General features: G+C 37.6%; 1 long non-coding RNA gene across 1 annotated transcript; it reads right to left on the bottom strand.

Moving 5' to 3' along the window:
- On the bottom strand, nucleotides 1–23,380 carry LOC121297778. The gene is made up of 3 exons (XR_005947214.1): nucleotides 22,927–23,380; nucleotides 15,728–15,888; nucleotides 1–130 (listed from the first exon to the last, which is right to left on the bottom strand). It is a non-coding gene; the product is annotated as an uncharacterized LOC121297778 (long non-coding RNA).
- Nucleotides 23,381–24,458: the final 1,078 nt, after the last annotated feature.

The following is a 24,458-nucleotide window of genomic DNA, read 5'->3' on the forward strand; positions in this document are numbered from 1 at the left end:
TGGGGGGGGGGGAGGGAGGGAGGGAGGGAGGGGAGGGGAGGGGATCAAGGGGTCCAAATTACAGTAACTGACCACTCCTGGGGTGGGGAGCCGCAGTGCTGCGACCAGCACTTCACGGACATGAGGAAACCTGCAAAACATACATGGAAGGACTATCAGTTACAGCAGAACCTCCAAGTTATAAAACACCTTGAGAATGAAGGTTGTTTAAGAGTGAAATGTCTAACTCAGTTTTCAATGGTTTTAACAAACATGTACACCTGCTACCTACAGCCTTAATCTGGAGAATACAAGGATATACAATAGTAATGCAATACCCATTGTTATGGTTCTAAAGACTATAAAAGCTATAAAATGGAAAAAGGACACATTTAACTTACTATTAAGATTATAACTGTAGCAAAAACACATAATTAAATGTCCTGGAAAACCTGGGTGAAATGTACAGCTTGTTTTTTATTTTAAACAAAATGCACTTGTACATCTGTTCATTGCTCTGCTGCCTTTCGTCTCCATTGCAAAAATGTTGTTTTTTAATATTGCTGATAGTTTCCTCATGCCGTATTCCCATTGCTGAGGACATATTTCCCTTACTCTTTGCATGTTACTTATATTTACAAGCAAATGTGTTCCAAACTGCACTGAAAGGAGCATTTCCTTAACCACCCAGCTGCTTATCCTGTGATTTCCACATGGAGCACATGCAAGTCCAAATTTGTCACTCCCATGAGAATACCATGCCGGCCGTCTAGATGTGCATCTGCAAAGTTCAACGTGTCTTTTTAATGTGCTTCAATGAAAAAATAAGAAAACGGTATAGTAAATAGTAGCAGTTTCTTATGTTTTTTTTTGGCAGATGGCAGTAGTCCCTAAGAAATGTGCTTGACAGACCAGGTCTCCTGTATACACACAGCTGAAAGTGACAAATGGATGCCTGTGTATCTACAGAGAAAAAAAAAAGTGATATGCCTGCGCAAGTATTATAAAATTATGATGCTGCCATTGTAAACATTGTTATACTTGTATAATGCTGCCATTGGAAAATAAAAATGTTACGATCTACATTATAATGCTACAACTGTAAACACTGTTGTTACTTTGTTATTTAAGTTCTATTGAAATACTGTATTTCCATTTATCAATCACAATAAAAAAAACCGTATTAAAAAAATAGCAAATTATTTTGAAAACTGTCCAAACTGCTTATTTGAGGACTAAGAATAAAAAACTCTGCAAAAAAAAAAAGTGCTAAAATGGAAATTGCCAAAATAAATAGGCAGCTGGATTGTTAAAATATGTTTTACATGTGTTGAGATGAGGTGGGGTCACAGGGAACTGTTTGTGTATCTTGAAGAATTTAGTCAACCAGTCAAGCTACAAGGCCAGATCTGCCCATGTTAATCACAAATTGTTTGACTGCGTTCCCTGTTGAATAAAAACAAAATCCTACAAGTTATATTCTACTTTTCTGTAGGTGTTTTGTGTGACGGGTAGGGGGCAAGTAGAGTTTTCTAGCATTTTGTCCTTTGGACAACAAGTTTTTTTTCCAATAATTGCACAGCCTTGACATAGGTTTACTGCAAATCATTGGTACATAAGCTAACGTGTGTGTGTGTGTTTGCACTGACTTTTTCCAACATACTTGTTTTATTTCTTATTAATATGGACCTCTGTTAATATGGGGCATAGCACATTATTTTAAAATAAAATACAGTGCGTGGTGGGATACTATCATATTATATTACAGAACAGTTTTTTTTTTTCTTTTAAACAAGTACAGTATTTTACGGTCATTGCTGCAGTGTAACAGATTATCACAAACATGCATGTCTGCTCCCGCCCTTTCCATTCTGTACGTCCAGTAAACGCAAGACAAATATTTTTCCGTCCAATGGATTTATTGTGTGTCTAGGACGCAAAATTTTGCATTAACGTGACCTCTGTGTGTGTATAGTATGCCATTAACTGAGACCACAAGCTTGAAAACCATGAAATTGAACCTAAAATATTGTGAATTATATTTAGAAGCACATGGAAACCACAATTCAGTACATCGAAACTGAAGAACCAAGCTATATTCTACTTTTTTGTGTGTGTTTGCATTTTTACGGAAGGCAGCAAAATATTAGTTTGGATCTATTATTTGCAAAGGATCTTTTCTGATTCTACTTGTTTTGTAGTACATAAATAAAAAAGGAGGAGATCAAATATGGATTACTAATCCCAGACTAAGTCCGAGCCCTCCCCAGATGCCAACGAGCATGCTCAACTCTCTCGCCTGCTCCTAAATCAATACCCAACTAGATTAGCAGCGCTGCTGTCAAACACTGCCAATAACTGACCAGCTGCCCTTTAGCCTCATTTACTCCAGTGGCCGGTGCGATTCATCACATATCCTCATACCTCGTCATCCACTCACAGGGGAAAGAGTCTGCAAAGCAGACTGATCGAATCTTCCTCGCCCACGAGCATAAGCAGGCTGGCTTTTATTACCACGGCTCTGCTCAATTATCCAGAAAATGTAATTACACCAGCCCCCGGCTTCTGTAAACATCAGAAATATATAAACAGAGCAGCTTGTGCCGGGCTCCCAACCTGCAGTTCTGTAAACGGCGGAGCACTAGCAGTTCAGAAGCAAACGCAGCAGTAAAAAAATGAGCTTGTGTGTCAGGGGTGGCTTTAGCATAAATTAAAACACCTTTCCCCTCACAGTTCTCACCTACATTGCATCTGCGAATATAGGAATTGCTGAAAGCAGTGTACTAACTATCCATACATTTGACAGTAGGTTTTTAAATTAGATTTTTAATTTTTAAATGCATCTAAAAATCGCTGGCAAAGTTGCATTCAATTTATAACATTTCCTGTATGTTTTTACTGTTAATTGTTTAACTTGATAAATGAAAAGGGGAACTACTCATTTCACTTGAACCTCTGAATTGATTTTGCCCTTTATTAACCTCCATTTGGCAAAGATACTTGTCTGCTTGTTTCTGAACATAGCATCCGCTTCGTCAGCATCATTACAGCTCATTGTGGATCAAAAGTTTTTTCAATACGTTATCCAGTAAAATATCGCTGATCTTGACTTCCATTCTGAAGTTGTGATATTCCTAAATTCTAGATTTGGTTGCTACTTTGATAATGCTTAATGCTAAAAAAAAGAATTCCTAATATAGCTTTCTGATGTATCATCTAGACAAGACATAGCACTGTTTTTTTTCTTCAACAAACCTACACTACAGTATTATTAACTGGTTTAACAGACATCAATAAGATACTGTCCTTGTTTAATGTGCAGAGCTGATTTCTCCAAGATCACAGAGCAGAGAAAGATAGAAATGAGGACTGAAGAGTATTTTGAATTCTAACAACCCCTTACAGTCTCTGCAGTGCAGATATAAGAGGCCATCTCGTGGGTGTGTGAGGACAACTAGGCAAAATCTAGAGAGATGGGCTTTATTCTGCAGTATTACATTCAGTAAACAAATTACTCCTTTAAATCTTATATGTGCTTGTTTCCTGCTCTCAGAAGAAAGTTTCCCTGCACAAAGAACACCTTGTATTAGACCAGCTGCCTCCTTGAGCCAAAGATATCCCCCTTCCATTCTGATTCAAGGAAGCTCCAAAAAAATCTAAATACATGCACAAGACTTGTCTGTGACCAGGGCAAGATGCACTTGCACACAGAAAGAGAGATGCTGCTGCAAGAACTCAAGCAAGTCTGACTTTAAATTGAACTGCAACAAAAAGAATAAGAGCTGGGTATTGTCATCAACTACAGTTGGTATTGACCGACGGTGCTAGCTTTCTGTAAAATGCGCAAGAGAGAATGAGTCATAGGTTCAAATTACTGGTTAGCTCAGGAAGAGGAAACCAAAGAGCCGCCGAGACAGTTTTGAAAAAAAAAAAGACCAACATACCTTTGACAATAGAAACACAAATGATTGACCAGGAAAGTCCTTTTTTCGTGATTAAAACTAAAAAACTACCAATCTGTTTAGTCCCTTCGCAATATAGAAAGACTATAAAAGCATCAAGAATTTTTTGTAGTCTGAAGGTATACAAATATTCCCCAATCCCTGCTTAAACCAGCTGGGCAAGAAACTGCAGTACTACATCCCACCACGTGGCATCTACAACCCATTCAAAAGGCCAGTAGCAAACCAGGAGCAATACTATTGGGGTGAGCACCAACACCAAAACTTATCACAGACTACAGACCTTTTAGATTGCATTTGGGGTTATCCAAGACTGTTGATTTTATACATTTGTTTTTACCCCCTGTATGTGTGTGCACTGACTCTACATGGTACAGGTAACATCAACAGCTGTCAGTTTCAAAATGGTCTTGTGTCTTTAAATACTGGCACACCTCTAATTAAGTTAATGACAAAAGAACATAGGCATAGAGTGCAACAGATGAATGTCTGCTACCAAATCTTGAATGAACAATGCACTGCAGGTTTGTATTAATCATAAACGTGTTACACTTGCCAAAACTATGTGTTAATGTGACTAATGAATCATCACTTTGTAAACACACCAGGAAATCAATCACAGGCTAGGTTTGAAAGCTAAACAAGTTAATGACTGAAGAAAATGTCACCATCAAGCTACAGTGCAGGATTTTAGAACTAATTTAACACTATGTTCCTACTGTACTACCTGTACAGTATAAATAATCAAGTCTCTGCATTGCAGGGAAGTGGAGAAGGTGAGTACATATGTATGAACACCTAAATGTAAGAAGTTCAAAACAAGCAATGTGTGTTTTCTTCCTATTCCTAACCAGATTCTTAAAATGTGATGGCCTAAATATATTAGGCCTTCCTTTATAAATTAGCAATCTTTTCACGGCAGAACTGAACAACTTGCTGTTTAGAGCTTTTAGGGGTGGTGTTCTGCATTTAATCAAAACAGTCCCCAGACACCCAGACAAAACAGGGAACAGATGGTGCCGATACACACTGTGTTACTGGCGACAATGCTGTTGCATGAAGATTCACTTTACAATTAAAAATTAACATCCCAATAAACAGGTCCTCAAATAAATAACATTACCCAATGGCTAGAGATTTAAAGAATTAAAAACCATTCCAGAAAAGAGAATTTTTCAAAAGGTGGATTAACCAATACACCGAAGCCAAGACTTCTCGAATTCCGATAGCCAACAATGCAAGTACTGGGGTCTAAAAGTCTTACTCTTACAGAATACAACAAAGGGACAACAAAGCAGATTCTGTTCCCAAAATACTGAGAGAAAGCTCTTTGAACTCGGACCATTAGATGGTCCTGTGTTGACAAGGTTCAAGGCAACAGGCGTGACAAACAGGCTACACAACTTGAGTGTTTGCTACCTGAACTTGTGTAGCCTACTTGTGTGTTGACCACACATGCCTGATTGACAATAACTAACCCTTGTTTTTCTTGTCAAAGTTTATTTTAAGGAGAAACTATAAGAAACACACACCTACAGTATATTGGCAACTGAGATGAAGTCATTGTCTGAAAGATGGGTCTATCTCAGAATGTATAATTGTATATTGTATAATACACCGTGTAACAATTTGTTTTTTTTTTGGTTCCTGGGTAGTAAGTGTTATTTCCTAATTGCTTATGCCTCAAAAGTATAGAAAATGGCTATTATTCCCCACAAACTTTGCTTTTGTGACCAGGACAGTGATATTTTGAAATTTACCTATTTTCCAGAACATTCCAGATAGATTCAGTGCTAAGTAAACTTGGGGGTAACTTCTAGAACTTTCCAGTAATATAAATAGTAGTATAAATACAGGGGCCTTAAGTCCACCAGTTCAGTTTAGTTCCAGCTGCCTAAGTGGATACATATCTGCATTTTTCTGAGATGGCATCAAGAGGCTGCAATGGTGGCATTCCTGATGGGTTACCAAGGTGGTTTTTATCAAGTTTACCTGCTATCTTTGCCTTTAGGACAGCAGGGACACCAAGGCGCACTACCACAGGCGGGACTGGCCACAGCAGACCGAGTTCTCTGTGGGGAGGAACAACGTCAAGTGGGAGCCACTGGTGGACCCCCGGAAGGTGCTGATGCCACCACTGCACATCAAATTGGGCCTTATGAAACAATTTGTCAGAGATCTAGATAAGGAGTCGGCAGCCTTCAAGTACCTTCAAGACTTCTTCCCTAAGCTGTCTGAGGCAAAGGTCAAAGCCGATGTCTTCGTCGGACCACAGATAAAGAAGATCCTGGAGTGCAATGAATTCCCCAAGAAGCTCACTAGTAAGGAGAAAGCGGCTTGGAACAGCTTTGTCGCAGTGGTTCGGGGCTTCCTGGGCAATCACAAGGCCGAAAACTATGTGGAGCTGGTTGAGACTCTGGTGAAGAACTACGGCACAATGGGCTGTAGGATGTCCCTCAAAGTCCATATCCTTGATGCTCATCTTGATAAATTCAAGGAGAACACGGGAGCGTACTCGGAGGAGCAAGGCGAGCGCTTCCACCAGGATATACTAGACTTTGAACGCCGCTACCAAGGACAGTATAACGAGAGCATGATGGGAGACTACATTTGGGGGCTGATTCGTGAAAGTGATTTACAGTATAATCGTAAATCCCGAAAAACTACTCACTTCTAAATCTTCTGTAGTCATTTTTGTATTACTTTAGTATAAATACATGTTAATTTGGATTCATATGTTGTTTTTTTCTGACTATGTAAACGAAAAGACCGTTTTCTCATTGGAAATAGGTAAATTTCAATATCACTGTCCTGGTCACAAAAGCAAAGTTTGTGGGAAATAATAGCCATTTTCTATACTTTTGAGGCATAAGCAATTAGGAAATAACACTTACTACCCAGGAACAAAAATTGTGTTACATAGTGTTATAAAGTTCAATTAGCATGTGTTCAAAGTAAACAAAGTACTCCTCCAACTCTAAGGAATAAATGCCTTAAATGTTTTAATAAATCAGGTCGTGTTTGAGACATGCACTTTTTAGCAGTCTCCTGACTGACAGAACTGCATGGGAAGGCAGTGGTGGGGGAGAATCTCCATTAAAATTATGCTTGTATTTCACCAAGTTAAATCACCCATAAAATCAAACTATATATTTCTGTGCCGGAAAGTACTAGCATCCCTTGTGGCACTCCAATGAAGAAATTACAAAATGCAAACATTAGACTAGTGCCAAAATGTGTAGGTGCCAAAATATTGATCAATTTGAAAACAGAGCTACTCATAACAGGTCTCCGAAATACATAAAAACTGGTTTATGAGATTTGTATTAAATGTCAAGCTGAAATCTAAAGCAAGTTATACAGGGTTCTCGCCAGGCCATTTCAGCTGGACAGGCCACCCACTGAAAAACCCAGAGCCAGCCATCTTGCAGATGCTGCTGTGCTTTTAACGATAAGGCTTGATTGTGCTGCTAGCAGAATAAACCACTCGCGCTCTGGGTGACAATTTTGGAACCACATGACAGCTGTGTTGCTGTGTTAACCAATCAGAGTTGAAGGGGTGGGTTTTCTGTAAAGCACAGAGAAGCCGAAACGTTAAAATGACTGCAGTATTATATATTATATATATATATATATATATATATATATATTATAATATATACATATATATATATATATATAATATCATGTGTATATATATATGTATGTGTGTTATATGTATATATATATATATCTCTATATATGTGTATATTATGTATATAGATATACCTATATATATGCCCAATATATATATATATAGATATATATATATATATATAGATATATAGTATATATATATATACCTATGACAAAGAAAAAGTAATGTAGAATATGAAAAAGAGCAAACCGATACAATCAACAAACAGCAACTTGTAGAAAGCGAATTGGAAGAACCGCAAGAGGGGTCAGTGCGTAAAAAAAAAAAAGAAACATCGTAGTGGGTACGATGTCTCCCGGCTATAATGCTCTGTCAACAAGCTCTACAGATTTCCTGGGGAGAACCCTGTATATATTCCACTGTGAGTGAGTCAAGAATTTTGGGAAACATTTGACTTTTGACCTCAAGGTCATGGAATACCAGGTCACTGCTGTTAGATACTGTCTTGGTTCCCACAGCTTTTGAACATGTGTAGTGGAAATAGGTCAAAACAGCTATCAAAAATAGACCTGTGCTCTGTTTACACCTCTCTCAAACAAGGGGAAGAACTTGAAAAATATTATAGAAGAGCATTCATTTCTAGTAAATGCAGACAGGGACAGGAGGTGCTATTACAAAGCGAGAAAAGAAAAAGCCTGCTAATGTGGGTGGATGTGCAATGCCTGTGAATCCCTGGAGTGTGTGATGTAGGGCTGTACTGCATGAAACTGCAGTCTCTTCTGCAGCTCCTGGATGATCAATATTTATGAAGTTGATCCTTTGCATAAGTAAGGGCAGGGAATAGCTAATTTCACAGGAGCTACTGTACTAATAGAATTTTGCCATTAATTCAAAGAATACACAGAGGAAACACAGCAACAAATCGATATGACCTTTTCAGAGTACATGAGGATTCTACCTGAAAAGACTACCTGAAAAGATATTGTGCTCGAGCTTCACTCAGCCATATTGAGACAAGCACAGATGAAATCGAGTTTTGAAGATCTGTCAAAACGCTAGTGCAAAGTGTTTTGTAAACACTTCTGTTTGTCCAAACAGCAAATTTCACAACCATAATGAATTTCCAAAAATAAATGTATTTTAAAACAAGAAAAAAGCATTGCAGCGTTAGATACAAAAAAGCACCCCCCCACACACAACTACAGTATTGTATATGGCTTGTTAAAAGCTCTGTAAAATCAGCTTTAAAAATATATATTTTTAAAAAGGACACAAATATACACACAACATTGTTCCACACATCACACTTATTATGATGGACAACCCCTACAATGCTAGAGTATGTCTGCCTTTTCAAAAATTGCCTTATTTTACTAATTGTAAACAACTTGCCAAAGGCACCGGCATTAAAATATGGTCTACACAGTAAAAATGAATGAGAACAGAGGAATATAAAGGACACCGCATGAAAGGGCATCAACTTAGTAGTGAAATAGCGCTACTCTTCTGGGACATTAAAGTGATTAGCCAAAAGCAAGTATTTTGGGCTACATCAATTATTCATTGTTATACATATGATGCACCCAATCTGTGTGCCATGTGTACAATGTGGTTCCCACTAACCTAGTGTATGGTTTAATCCAATGGAAGCTACAGTACTATTATATATTGATTCTTTCAGGATGATCATTTAAGACATTTAGAACAAATGCACTGCATACAAATCACCATTTACAAAATAGCATTAAAACTATGCAAGCATACGGTACAGTAGTCTCTATATAAAATAGACAGTGTGCTAAACCAGACTCAACAGGGCATAAAGAGAGCAAACCCCTCCCCTTCATTCTAGCTTTCTGTGAATGCAATTCATGAATGATGTCATCCCGGAAACCAAAACAGTTAACACTATCACTGACCTACCCACGCACCTTCCCAGAGACAGCATGCAAAACTTAAACAATAATCCCTCCTCTCCCCATTAAAATAGAGTAACGTATAAAAGGATCAAATTGCTTTTCTAAAAACAGCTCAGTAGATACCAGGTCAAGTGCACACAGAGTAATTTAATTCAGGAAATACTGTTACATACAAATCTGTAGCATGAAAAGAGTATACAGAAACAATCTCTTCCTGAGCCAGTCGAATTTCTTAGCTAATTTAAATCCCAACACACTGCTTTTTTTTTGTCCATTTGCAAAGGATAAAATCCCATACTTCTACCCACACACACAAAAAAAATAAAAAAATAACAGAGGTAATGTTCCAAGCAGAAAGTAATCCGTGGAGCTGTAGACAGTGCCTATGTGTCACTTAAACAGTTGCTGAATTGAGCCATGTCAGGCTCCAGGGTATAAACACCCTAGAAGGCAGGATGACAAAGCTAAACTGATATCACCTACAATTTCATATATAATGGCTGAAGGCCACTGAAAAACTGTCAGACACTGCCAGAACTGGATGCGGCCCCTAGGCTAAAGTCTGGGCTGCCCAGTGGTATATACATGATCTGGTTAACTTGGTGTCCCAGATCACAACTGCTATTTACAATGTCAATATAACCCCTCTCCTAGTATTTGTTCCAGTTCCTTTAACTGTAGTGGAAAAACAAAAGGGCATGTAAAAGGAAGGCTGGGCAAAAATGACATATTCCCTCACCTGTTATTTGTTCCGACTACAGCAATGATTAACCACACCTCCTGAAATCACAAGACACTGAACACAAAGACAGGAAAATATGCAGAACAAGTCCAACAGCAGCTGAAAATGTGCCAGCAAGTACAAGGCAAATCCTGGTTTAACAAAGAAATTAAAATCTACAATTTGCAAAATCCACCCTTCAAATCAAGCTGGAATAGAATAAAACAGAATACCCACAGTGGGAAAGCGAAACAATTCACAATTAGTTCTAAACATACTCAAAAATGTTAAATATCAAAAAAGAACAGGGCAAAGTCTCCCAGAAGCTTCATGTCACCATTCTCTGAATACCGCGCACTCTGTGCATACAACCTTAAAAAGCCTTTCCGCTCCAGTCAGATATCTTCAGTCTATCAATCCATATGAGCAGTTCTGGATTAATATCAGTGTTTGGCTTCAACAACAAAAGAAATACCAGAAAAAATAGAAAGAATCTTTAAGCGGCTTCTTCAGACTGAACATAAAGCAACCAGAAACATCCAATGAATAACTAGTCACTCAATAAACAAATTCATTCAGCCAGCTTGAGAAACTATCTTTGTCCTCAGCCGCACATTTGTGCCTTCATCTGGTCCCCCAAAATTCTACAGCATCTGCCTCAACTGGGCTACCGATTGTTAATATTATATTTACTTGCATATTAACCTGCCAAATTTTCTGAGTAATTTTTGACAATAAATTTAGACCATCATTGGAAAGCAAATTGTTTTTTTTTTTAAGATAAGGCACGTAGAACATGAATGCTACAAGGAAGCCTCATTATAAAGTCAGAAGTCTGCATCCTTCCAATGGAGTCGTGCCAGGTTTTATAGGGTAAACACAAGCTAGCTGTGTTTGTAAAGAAACGTTCAATAATGAGAAGCAGATCTGGGGAATCAGCAGCCATTTTACAAACAAAGACTAAGGGAAGCTGGCTAAGGCTTAGATTGCCATTGGAATTCAATATCTTAGAAGCTATCGTGGAAAAAAAAAAAGAAAGAAATAGGACAGTGTGGAAAGGCAAACCATATGTATTGTTGAAATTCAGTAGAGTCACATTTTTTGTGTAACCTTACAATGTTCTCGGTTGCCACCCTGCGTAGCTTCAGAACGGCACTAATCAAAATTGATTTGTATTTATGCAGACTTCTTTTCTTTAATCTGGCATGTCTACTTAGTGCTTCACTGTGATGTGAAGTGCCACCTGCTTGCTGGTTTGGGCTTGAAGAAAGTAAATCATTTCAAACTAATTGTATTAATGTTTTTTTTTTTTTTTTTTCTGTACACAGGTTTACCTTAATGCAGAGTACTCAATGAAAATGTTAATTGTAAACATTTTCAAAGAGATTACGCTTGCAGAGCAAACTTTGCCCATTTATCATTGTTCTTGTTACAATGAAAATGAATGAACAACATTTAGGAAAAAACAAGGATGTTACTTAGGAAATTTTCCCATAAACAGTTTGGACATTAACAAAAAGCAAAAAAAAAAACAAAAGAAACATGCTCTGCTTTCACCGAGCTGTGTTAAACATTAACAAAACTGTTGTAACAAAGCCTAAAAACAAACCTGACAGTGTGTGAAGAAGAAAGGACTGCAATGGCACAGGAAAATAGCCTACATTTTAAAGCAGAATAATTCTATAGTGAGGTCCCTGGATACATGTCCTAGTTTTTCATCTTGTTACCTGATAACGTTTTGTGGTCACTGACTCAAATTTTGAGGATTGGGTGAATGGTTAAAAAAAAGGGGGTAAGAAACCCTGTAACTCGCATATCAAAAAATACTAAAAACACTACACATTTTGGCTTAACATTGCCTTCAACCAAGGTATAAAGCAGACAAGACAGGCAAATTTGTATTTGTTTTCATAACACGCAAATTATTAAATGAAGATAATTATTATTAAATGAAGATAAACAATTCAAGATAGTCAGTCAATGTTAAAACATACCAGTCTCAAGTTAACTTTACATTTATTGTTACTTGGACAACTTTTGTATTTCACATTGCCCAAGGATCAACTTGCTGCGTTTTAGCAGCAATGCAGGAACTGCTTAACAATGCACATTAAACATAGTGTTTTCAGACCTCTTAAGAGGAAAATGACCGATTTAGAATCTGCCAGGAATTCCCAGTCCTGTGTCCAAATTTAGCTTTGTGGTTGTTGGCTGAATGAACAACACGCTTTCTTCCAACACATTAATCCAAGAACTAGCCAACTGCCAGTTCATGGCTGTTAAAACAACGTACGTACAGTATCCCTTGTGAATATATGACCTTGCAGCCTACTGTGTATTTATCTAGATACAGAAAACACACTTATTGTAGCTTCAAAGCAGGATTACAGCATCTCCACAAAAGTTTGTTTAACATGCTCCACACAACACTAGCACATACACAGTATATGGCAATCTTAGGAGTCTGTTTTAAATGGACGCATCAAAATTCAAGCACATTTTTAAATAATGGGTGAAGGCATGGTAGTGAGACTGAAATCATGAAGATCGTGGTGGTTAAACTGAAATCGCTCCCCTATCTCACTGTAGTTTTTTTTTTTTTTTTTTTTTTATTTTACTTAAATTGTATTTAAAACGCAACCCCAAGGCAATACTGAGTGAATGGAGCCCCAAAGAGTCTGCTGAATGACTAACACATATGTTATATGATGTGCACAACAGAAGAGGTTAGGGAGTCGTTTTAAATAAAGTACTTCTCTGCACATTGTGTTGCATTCCCTGAAAGAGAAACACACTGTTCAGAGCATGTCTTGTTGCAGGTTCCTCCTACAGCACCTGGAATCAGAATTCACTACATTTTAAATTCACAGAATGGACAGATTTCTTAAATTAAGCACCGGGCATCCATATGCCGTATTACTGCACTCTTATTCAACCATGCCTATGATGAGCAGAACACAAAGCCTAGGAACATTTAAAGCAGGATCAACACCACCCAAAGTTTTCCCAGGAAAACTAGAACGGTCTATAATAACCGATGCAGATTATAAACTTTAAATTATAAACTAAAAAGGTACATAACTGTCAAAAAACCTGCACCATCACTTTCATAAAAAAGCAGATGACAGTAAAAATGTGTGACATACTTACAGCCCCCTCCATTAAACCTACAGAACTGCATTTTTCAGGTCCTTTTTACCTTCGTACATTACTGAATTACTTTTCTTTTACTGTATTTCACTCATCAACATACTTCACCTTTTTTTTTTTTCTTTAGCTAAGTTTGCACCTCCTCCATGTGATAAACTCACATACAGTACAAGGTTAAGGTCCGATATGTGCAATAACCTCTTATTATCAAGATATTTTCACATTGTATCACCAGCTGGTAGAGATCCCATAAAACCCTGGGATACAAGAATGTGAACTAAAATGCATTTCAACACTGGAGAAATTGACAAGAATTCTATGCAAAATATTTGACATTGGGGCAGTTGCAAATACCGAGATGTTATAAATAACACAGGTGTTTCCTACATAACACTATCTGCAATCTTAGTTTTGTTACAAATTGCTCTTGAAAGGCAATTTCTAATCTGTAAGTAGACATTATTTGGTTGGTGGGAGAGAGGTCTCAAGCAGTCTTGTAAACAAAAGGTAAAAATCCTGAAAGAATGCAGCAAACAAACCAAGGAATTTTATTTTAATGTAAAACAATGCATTTGTGGGACACATGGCATAAATGTCAGAAACTGAAAGTCACACTGCTGAAACACACCATCTAATCTGACTTTGCTAGGAGTATATATTGCGATACTGATGTGCAAAGTCATAATTTAAAAGCTCTAAATTGAGAGCCACAGAGTCAATTCTGGCAAGTCAGAATAAAGAGATCAGCCATATAAAAATGAGACCTACCAAATGGAGTAATTACCGTGACTATGCAGGACTGAAGCCTATGGGAAGTGTTGCTACAACAACTCTGATTATTGGAAAGCCATTTTCAGATACAGATCTAGACCAGCTAAATATGAAACACACAAATACAAAAAAAAAAAAAAAAAAATTAAGCTTGAAGAGAGATTGAGATTAACTACAGTAAGAATTGTAAATGCTTGAACTCGGTAGAACTTAATTATATATTTATTATTTACATTTTTCATTTTATAAATTAAATGTTTAATTACAACTGTAGCCACTGGGGCATTATCAAGCCAAGTTTTGATAACTGTAACACATTGGTATGTTATGACTGATGCAGTAACACTGTTTTGAGCTTGTTTGTCAATTATTTAAAAAAAAAAAAAGAAAAAAAGAATGATGTATGTGCAGTTCCCTTGGCTGCACAAATGCAGTTTGGTTTCATTTTGATTTGACCAAAAATTTGACTTCAAAACCTGCTGAAAAAGTTGATAAAAAATAAAAAAACTGAACCAATCATAACTGACTTGCATCTCTAATACTATTGTTATCAAATGCTAGGCATTCTAGCGCCTCCCCCAAGGTGACTGGTAAAAGAATGTGTGGACAAATCGAATGTGTGTTTCAAATCAAATACATCAAACAGCTAAAAACTCCCTTCCTTGCAGTTAGCTGTCTCCCACTTAGATCCCACTTTTACAAGTGTCATCCATCTTAAGTTATGTTGCCATGTCTGTACAGGCAACTGGAATATATTCTAGTTAAACTATTAAAGCATTTAACTGGATTTATTATTTTTGTTGTATTTTTACATTTATAAACAACTGAAAGCTTGTCTTGCCTAAGGGCATTTGAACAGGAAATTCACACTGCAGACAGCAGCCATGTAGGTTACTAAACTATGACTCACTACTCAGGTGTTTAGAGGGCAATAGTGTTAGTCACTTCACAGATAAGGCTCATTCAGCCATTTCCTCCTCTATCACAAAGAACACCACTTGTAGAACACTCATAATCATGTGGTTTAAAACAGCTTCGGTCTAAAAAACACAAGTGCATGAAATTCTAAGACAGGTTAAGTATTTATTTTTCATTTCATAGACCAGGCTCTTTCAAGGAATTTTAACCAGCTTTTATGTTTATCACTTTTTTTTAACATAATTAAGATGGCCATATCCATTCTGTATTCTAAAACATACCTATGAGAAACTAACATTTAGACACAAACTCTAAACTGAATGGGAAAGAGGACTGTCACTTATTTAATGTACAAACATCTGTTTTCTATAGTATTTCTATTCACTAAAATCTACAGAAGAGAAATGCACATAATTACACATGGTTTTGTTTGTAGATCTTCTCAAGTCAATGCTTCAAAACATCATACCCTACTTATCTTACACCGCAAAACACATTTTAAAGGTAATTTACAATTACTGTACAATTCCGGAATATTTGAACTGAGACCGTTCCACTTTAAAAGAACCAACAATTAGACTACACTGTTCTATCTAAAGTAGTGCACATTTTAGTCAGCAGTATCTGAAACACACATAAACGTACTTAAATATTACAATTACCATGTTACCTCTAGAAGATGGCTGAATGGATCCCAAGACAAGAAGCCATAAAGGTAAAGGCCATCCTGCCATCAAGTGGGCTATGCTTCTCATTTAGGATGATTCATTGTAACTTGATGGGCTCCTAGCCACCATTGTCTCTTAAATCAGCAAACCATTGTTGGGCAACCTGGCAAAGAAGCACACAAGAGTTTTTTTTTATAAATATTACAGGTGGGCACCAATATTGATATTTTAATATGCTAGATAATTTCCATATCAGGAGATATGTGCATGAGTCAGCAGTTCATTGCATTTTGTCTCTGTGATTACTTCCACTATTGATGTATTTTTAAAATGTGAACTTTCTGTATTATAAATGAGATGTATCGAGGGCTACCCAGTGGTGCACCCAGTAAAGTTGTTCCGCATGGAGTGCAGGGTGGGCCCTATATAGTCTGCAGATCGCAGGCTAAGTCATTGCCGACCAATAATTGGCCAAGCGCCACCCGATAGGGGGGGATTAGGCCGGCAGGACAATCCACAGTTCACCACGCACAAGATTGGGGAGGAAACCAGAGTAAAAACCATTGGCAACGACTACATTTTAAAAATATAAATAAATAATAAAATGTATTTTGAAAACATAAAAAACAGATCTCAAAATAATGCAAGATTCGGCATGACGTTGTACTTCATACTTTTAGAGGTGTCGTGAGGCAGCATTTACAAGCAGCAGCTGAAGATTCAATTACTTCTGAAATGGCTAGAAAGTCTGTGCGCACTGAAGTATAGAAATATTTCGGTTTTGAAGTGGCTGATGATGGAATAGTAAAACAACTGAACAAGACCTTGTTTTTCTCCATGGATATTGTGAAGCAAAGCACCAATAAGTTAAAGTTATTGCTTTTCATATGTAAATATCTGTTATCCCCTACATATGTTTCATATTACAATTGTGTTATTATATTTCTGTGTTTTGGAAGACTTCAACAATCGACAAACAATTTTCATATCGTTGTCCACCCCTAATAAATAAATATTACTACTACGCAACACATAAAACCTGGTCTTTGCTAAGGTGTATGAAGGTTACAACCTTGGCTTTACCAAATATCTTCACAAAATCTGATTTATACACATTTTCTGTACTAAACTTATTTTATAACAAACTGTATTATCAACACCCAAATACACCGACTTCATTTTGAAGGATGCTTTCAGCAATGACTGGGTTGTTTTTCCACACATTAGCAGTGCATTTCACTTCCCCTCCCCCTCTGTCTCAGACTGAGCTGTGCAGGAATCATAACACACTCTCTTTCTCATGGAGATGTGCCAGCTCCCTGCTCTACACACCACATTGTATCTCTCACAAAACTCTTTCAGGTTCAGAAGTTCTGGAGGTTGTCTAAAAAAGGCTGTCTCTCCTTTTCTCTGTATGGTAATCAGCAGCTTAGTTAGAGTTGCATCACTCCATGCACCTCCCCACCTCCTAAAATCTCAATACTTTTCCCATCACTTCTAAACCTGTTTTTCTGGCTTCTAACCCTAACCATATTACCTGCAAACCTTCTTTAAAGATCTACCAAGAGGCCTACTTGGGGATTACAACTTTAGATCAGGTTATAAATACACGCAGACGAAGCACAACAGCAAGGCTTGTTTAAATCTATTTTGTTGTTTTAAAAATGTTTTGCAAGAGGTAATCCCTAAACAAGTAATGCTACGTAGTTCTAATCGAGAAAGAGGGATATTCTATATATTGTATTTCAAAGCAATGAACACAGACCACATCTTTTTCAATTTGTTTTTGGAAGGAGGTGACATACACCAGCAATGCAAAAGCAAACAAAATATGCCCAAGAAACTCACACAAGACTGAGCCTCTTTTTTCAACAACAAAAAAAAAAAATTATCCAGGTGTCAGTTTTCTATATCTCACATAAGCCAGGTCATCCCAGATGTTTTAATCAGGAAAAAGGTAGTCATTTTAAATATAGAAAAAGAGTTATAAGCAGGGGAAAAAAAAGGATTTAACGTCATATTATAGGCAAATCCAATCAAAAACGTTGTGTTCACCATGCAGAATGTGACAGACAGGCCAATATGATCAGTGACTAAACAGTGGTACTGACAGAGACGTTTTCAGTTTTTTATAAGTAGAAGCGGAAGGTTGGGAATGTGCGTTGTACACTGCAGCTGGAGTTTATTTAGTTAAGCCAGACGCAGCTAACAGGCCAAATTATGCAGACTGAACTACTGAAGTCATAAGCACCAACAACAGAAAACTGCACACACACACATATGTAAAAGCTGCATTCCCATTGCACGTACTGTTTTCATAATTGTTTTTGTTTGAATGTATGTATGTTTCTGTGAAAGCTTGCGAGGCTTTCACCACTGGGAATTATCAGCTCAACATCAAGTCAAATGGTTAAATCGTAACAATACCATATAGTTAATAACCAGTTTTTCTTCACAATATGACACGCAATACACCAACCAGACATGAAACAGCAGACAGAGCAGGTCAAAGTCAAGGACTTTCATTACACATGATGCAGGCTGCAAATAAACACTTGCATAATGGAATCTGCAGCATCCAATATCCATGTACATTTTATAAGAAAGGAACTTCATCTTGTGCAACATACTGTCCTGACCATATCCTAACCTTTAAGAGTGATGGTGCATGCATCAAATACAGTGGTGTACTACCGAGAAACTTGCATTCTGCTAAAAGAATTGGAGATAAAACTGAAAATGTAGCACTCCAAGGCAATCTAATAGCAATACCATAAAGGCATTGTGATCCAGGCCTACTATGGCCTTAAAGCCTACAGCTAGATTTCTATATTCTCATTTCCAGAGACAGTTATATTGGGTATTAAAACAACTGCTAATCCAAATACCCGCTGTTCAAATGTAACAAATGCACACACACACACCTATTGTAGATCACTATATGCTTGGACTACATTATTCTGTATGTTAAAAGTGTTTAAAAGAAAACATTTAAAAATTTTTTTTAAAAAAACAGTTTATCACACTATACCCCCCCCCCCCCCCAAAAAAAAAAAGGCCAATAAAAACTAAAATGATCCCTCAATTACCAACTGAAATGGAAAGACTACATACAAAATATAAAACTAAAAATGGCAAGGCCAACAGATCTCTGAAAAACTGTTGGCATCAGGTAGATAACAAGGTTTTTATATCCAGGCTTTGTAAACATGTAAACAATTTAACTGAATGTGGCATTGATATTTTAAGTTATCTAAAGCCTTTTCACACAAATCCCGCTACTGAGCGGTCTCAGAGATGTTAATTATTTTAAATACCCATTCACACAGCAAAAAATGATGCAATCTATGCCGGTATAACACCGTCATAACCCTTTCACACAGCCAAAGGGATCATGAGAGTATAATTTTCAAACCCATCAGTAAATAGCTCGTTTTCATGGCAACAGCGATTCGCCCATAAATTGCAGCATCACACACCGCCCTTCTATTTGTTATGTCACCTCCTCTTCAGCCTGTAAAGTTAACAATTCCTTAACTTATTCCAGACTCCAATTAGCCTACTACCGCATTCCTAATCAGCCATTGTATCTGAAAAGATGAAAGCGTGTAACACCCACGACAAAAACACCTAACACGTCCAGTATAGTAACGTGGAATGTTGACTTTCAAGCCACACCCACTATAGCGCTTCAGTGCCGGCACAACCTTTCACACAGGAGTTGAGACGTTTCAGTGCCATCTCTGAACCACCTTGGTCCTAATGAGTTTTCAGTAGCTCCTTATTAATGATTACATTTTGCAAGCCTTTTTGTTTTTATAGTTCTGTTTAGTATAGGATTTTTTTTTTGCATTTCAAATTGCCCAGTAAAATATTAGCACAGTTACTGTATTGCCTGTTCAATACTAAAATATCCTATCTCAGTGGAATACAGTTCCTCAGTGTCTGTTAATCTCCACTTTAAGCTCACACACACTCTATCAAAGGTAGACCTTGCTGACTGTCTAGTTTGTTTTCCTCAATATGGACAGTATTTTAGATATACAGTATAATACACCATTCAGATGCATAGGTTTGGTTCATGCACAAGAGACACAATCAATTTAGGTTTTCATTTAGAATGACCATTTGGCATCAAATTTATACTTTGATAGATGTGAACAAACACAGATACGCTGTTAATCTTAAATTAAAGACAATGGGCCACAGAAAGAAATGTGTGTGTGCTGTGCAAGGCCAGCCATTTACAGCAGAAAGCAGAATGTGCTGTAATTAAAATCATTAGGTATTTGCTGCCAAGGAGTATGCCTGGGTGTTTCTCTTTCACTACTAACATTGCACCGCATTTTTTAATTTAACAAAGAAGTGAATGGAAAGCTTGATTCGAGTCTGGGGCGCAAGCCTCGCCAAAGCTTTTACTCAGATCTCAACTGTACTGAAACTGTATCATGAAAAAGCACAGATTCAATCTTCACGTCTTTTCAATTCTTCTACTCTCTTCCTCACTCTCTTTTAATGACAGATGAATCCACACAGGGGACCAAGAGTCATAAATGCTTCAGCTCAGATTAGCAGGTCAATCTCCAATTTCAAGCCCTGTAGTTTGGTATGTGTGTCTATAAAGAAAAGTATTACTGTGCTTGCAACACAATGGAGGATGCTCATCAAAAATAGGGAGATAATTCTATAATCTAGGAGAGCCACGCTACTTTTTAACGTCCAAAATATCATGTATTTTAAACGTTCTCATAAAGTTACACTATTAACAATGGATTATTCAACGTTAAGTAAATACGTCGACAGCTAACGCCTTAAATTCTAAATGATGATCTATGGGCATTGGTGCTCCATTCCGGTCCTGCTATGGGAACACTCCAGACGGTTGATTAAAGAATTAGAGTAAAACACAACTTAGGCCTTCCCCTGACCTGCCTGGTCAGATAACCTTAGGCCTATAAATGCAGTCAATTTCCAGTACAGCAGTGTAAATGGAAGCCTTTGATTTCACATTATAATACCTACAAAATGACCTGCAAAAGAATTTGTTGTATTACATATTGGATCCTTTGAGGACTACAGAGCCTAAATCTAATGAAACCACCACCACATTAAAAAAATGCACTGGTTAAATGGATTAATAGACTGTACATACTGAAAGGAAAAAAGTGTGTCTTCTTTTCTTTCCTGTTAATGGAGAGGGTGTTTAGCACATGACCAACACACCATGTCTGCAGCTAGTGAGATTTCCCAGGGCAGTTAAATCCAAATGACACTGTTTTTATTCTTTATCATATTACATTATTATGTAGAATGAGTGCTTCAAGTGATCTGTAGGGTTGTATTGATAAAGCAAATTGGATGCAGCTGACATTGTGACTAAACAGAAGTGGGGTAAAAACAGAAGTAAAAAATACTGTGAAATAACAAATCTGAACTTCCTCATTTTATCTAGGATTCCCAACACCCCCTCATCTGTTTTTTCTTCACTGAACTCAAACATAGTGATGCATATCACAAGAAAGACAACATGTAGGGTTAACAGCTTAATGGGAAAACTGAAAATAAAGAGACTCAATGAAAGACTGATAGTTGCCATTAGTTCTAATAACAATAATAATTACTTGGACACTCTGGAATGTGACTTTTTGTTGCCAGGCAGCTAAATAATGTGTTCTGAGCCACCTTGGTCATTGATTAATCACTTGACCCAGCACTGCTTCACACTTGTAAATAGAGCTTAAATAACTGCTAATACAGCTGCTCATTTTCTATTTTTCTAAGATATATTTATTTGGGGGAACTTGAACTTGGTTATAAGGTCAAAACCCACTCCCAACGCCTACAGATTTAGGGTGTTTTATATAAACAGCTGTCAGTTAGAAAAGGGTATCCATGTTAGGACATGCTAAATCTCCAAATATAGAATAAAAACGGTTTTATTAAATACAACCAAGGAGTAAAGCAAGCTCACGTTACTGGTTAAAATAACATTATGTATTCTTATGCGATCCTAAAAATGTTTGTTCTGTTCTGATGTTGCAATGCTATGGTAGAATCGTGTGTAATATTCTTTTTCGTGTTGCAGCAAGAACGGGATCTCCACATTCTAGTTTTCTGGAAATACATGTCTGGATCCTGTTGGCTCTGCAGTGCTGCCACAGGCCCGACCTCCCTCTCTTCATTTCATCTCACTTGTTGTTGAAATAAAAAATGGAGGCTTAAAAAAAAACGGAGCTCTTCACAAATAGCAACCATCTATCCATGTTACTCTAAAACAAAAATAAATGGGGCCAGTGCTCTATTTTAAGCCATAAAAAGTCTAAAAGTTTTGCTTTAAAAAATAATAATAAAACGACATTAAAATGTAATAAATTTTGGAAATAAAAAACACTATTGTTGATTAATAGCGAGAGCTTGTGGTTTTAATACCCTGGTTAACATGAAAACACAAGGAAAACACACAAAATAAAATAATGAAAACTGTGGAACGTAATCCTAGAATAAAGCGTTCGAGTTCATTGGGATTGTTTTCCACCCATGGCGAAATGCCACACAGCAATGTGGGTAACGAAATAAATGTGTCCAAGAAAGTTAAGGTTACTTATAATTAACACTTGCATTTTCAATGCGTTTGCTATGCACAGTTCAGGAATCAGTACGGCCTTTTTAAACGATTTCCATTGTAGAATACTTAGACAACATTACGTTCTACAACCCACTTTAAAACATTCAGTTTTTACCAACTACAATCCACTTAATGTTTGATTGTTTACACCAATGAAATGTACTGCAAGCTAGGAACTTTCCCCCTCATTAACCCTTTGTAGTAGGTCCCAGTAAAGAACGAACCACAGCCAACCTAAAAATCAGCTGTAAATCTTGGCAATACACGTATTAAGCCTTTCAAACAGTTTAAATTCACTGCATTGTGAAACGAAAGCTACTTATCAGTTAAAAGTAGACTACAAGGGCGCATTGTTTACATTGTCAATAAGCACAGCATAACAGAGCCCTGCGAAAACTTGAAATTCTCACTTCAGTGTACAAATACAAACATGAGCAACCCAATATGTAACCCATATACCACCTATGTGTTTCGTTTATGAGCAACTGTTTTGAAAAAATACGTGCAAACGTTGCATACAAGCCAAGACACAAAAACCTTACAAATAAAAACCTTATCGTAATAACATACACTGACCTTTTCAGGCCTCTCCACCCCAGTTCAAACCGAATATCCACTTGTTTTTTTCTCTTCTAAGTTTAACAACAATCCAACATCCAGAGAAAATCGTAGAATAAGGCCCTTCCCAGAGCCACGGTATTTCCTTAAAATTGTAACCAGGAAACCGCGCTCCTAGGTCCTGTGTGCCGATTCCCTTCTCAATGTCCCATGTGTGTGGGGGGGGGGTTGTATTTACAGTCCTATATCTGGACTAGCGATCCCTTGGTATCTCTAATTTGGGGCCCGGTGTTTAAATCCGTTTGAAACGTTGTTTACATGCTTTATAACCGGTGTTTATAAAGGGAGATGTACTACTCTATGTGAAGTTGTAGGTTCTGATTCTCTCTCAGCTCCTCCAAGATTCGTAGTGCCGCCCATCCCCCTCCTAACCGGCACCAACCGCGGAATCCAACATTACTAACACACACCAACACACGGGGATTCCCGGACACCGCGGCAGGGGCTCACCCGTGGGAGGCTTACCCCATTAACCCGCCTTCTCATATATCATTCGACGCCTAGGTATCATTCAATTTCTGAAACTCAAACACCGAAAACTCATTGGTGGATCAGGTCGTCGATTCTCCCCCACCCCAAGGGTGGTGAGGCTGTCTTGAACCAGTGGTTTAACACTCCAAGCAGCTTCCTTCACTCAGAGCGAGGAGAGGCAGAGAAGCAAACGTAGATGAGATTGAAACGGAATTGACATGGACACATTTCAGGGGGGGAAAATACGTTCAATAAAAAAATGCATATGTATTTTATATGCATTGTATTCGCGAAGGTGAACTCATTTTTATTTCTGGAGCTTCTAAGAAAATCTGATTTGTTAAAACGTTATATATATATATATAGCCTACACACCCTCCAGCAAAAGAGGTTACGTTGCCAAAATGACACATCTTATACAACACCCTTTCGCACGGGTTCTCCTGGGCTCCCAGTCAGGGGCTAAACCAGTCAGAATAGGGTTAGCTCCGCCTGTCCGTAGATCTGATTGGAAGACAGGGTGTCGATTAAGCAAGGCCGATGAGGGGATTGGTGGAGAGAGTTGTCTGGCCTTAAGGGCAGCCTCCCGCTGGAGAGGGAACTTCCCCGTTTTTACGAAATTATCTCACTCAAAGAAATGAAAGCCGAAGGAAGGACGTGATATGTGTGTGTATAGCGTTACAAAGATGGATAAAAATGAGCAACGACGAGAACAGGCTATTTAGATGGTTTATGTGTATCATCATGTAAATTTTGGTGGTTTTATTTTTGTGTTTTCTTGGGGTTTTTTTTTTCTCGGTTTGATTGTTGAAGATATGCGAGAGGTTTTTTTTTTTCTTCTGTGTACAATTTTGTGCGCTTCTGTGCAAGATGGCGTCCGGGGAAGCCAAGCCTTGTTGTAGTCGAAGGGGGTTCATAAGAGGTGGGCGGCAGGGGCTGGCTGAAAGCAAAGAGAAAGGCAGCCTGAATGCCTATTGGACGAAATTCCACTCCGTCATAACTGAAAATCAAAGACGGCG

Source organism: Polyodon spathula, chromosome 23 (assembly GCF_017654505.1).
Source record: "Polyodon spathula isolate WHYD16114869_AA chromosome 23, ASM1765450v1, whole genome shotgun sequence".
Taxonomy (NCBI): domain Eukaryota; kingdom Metazoa; phylum Chordata; class Actinopteri; order Acipenseriformes; family Polyodontidae; genus Polyodon; species Polyodon spathula.